At 23.9% G+C, this 272-nt stretch overlaps 1 protein-coding gene across 4 annotated transcripts in view; it reads left to right on the forward strand.

The window, feature by feature from the left end:
- brat (tripartite motif-containing protein brain tumor) overlaps window positions 1-272 on the forward strand; it is a 113,195-nt gene that overhangs the window by 80,634 nt on the left and 32,289 nt on the right. The gene's annotated exons all lie outside the window — the stretch shown is intronic.

Here is a 272-nt window from a genome sequence, read left to right on the forward strand (position 1 = left end):
ATTATGGAAAGAGAAAGAGTCATATAAGTCGTAATATGAAAATATTTAATATCATAAACAATTAGCGATTGCCAATATCTTTGATTAGAAATATCTTATCTTTAATTAGACTAATTAAATTTTATTTTTAATTAAATTAATTTTTATTGAATTATTGAATAAAATATATTGATACTTTACTACTATGCCAAGTACCACTATAGTGATACTTTACTTGATATTGTTACAAGAGGACATGCGAAATGTAAATATCGGTGTCTTTCTGCTTGCAG

Source organism: Pogonomyrmex barbatus, unplaced genomic scaffold (genome assembly GCF_055798465.1).
Source record: "Pogonomyrmex barbatus isolate J1 unplaced genomic scaffold, ASM5579846v1 scaffold16, whole genome shotgun sequence".
NCBI lineage: Eukaryota > Metazoa > Arthropoda > Insecta > Hymenoptera > Formicidae > Pogonomyrmex > Pogonomyrmex barbatus.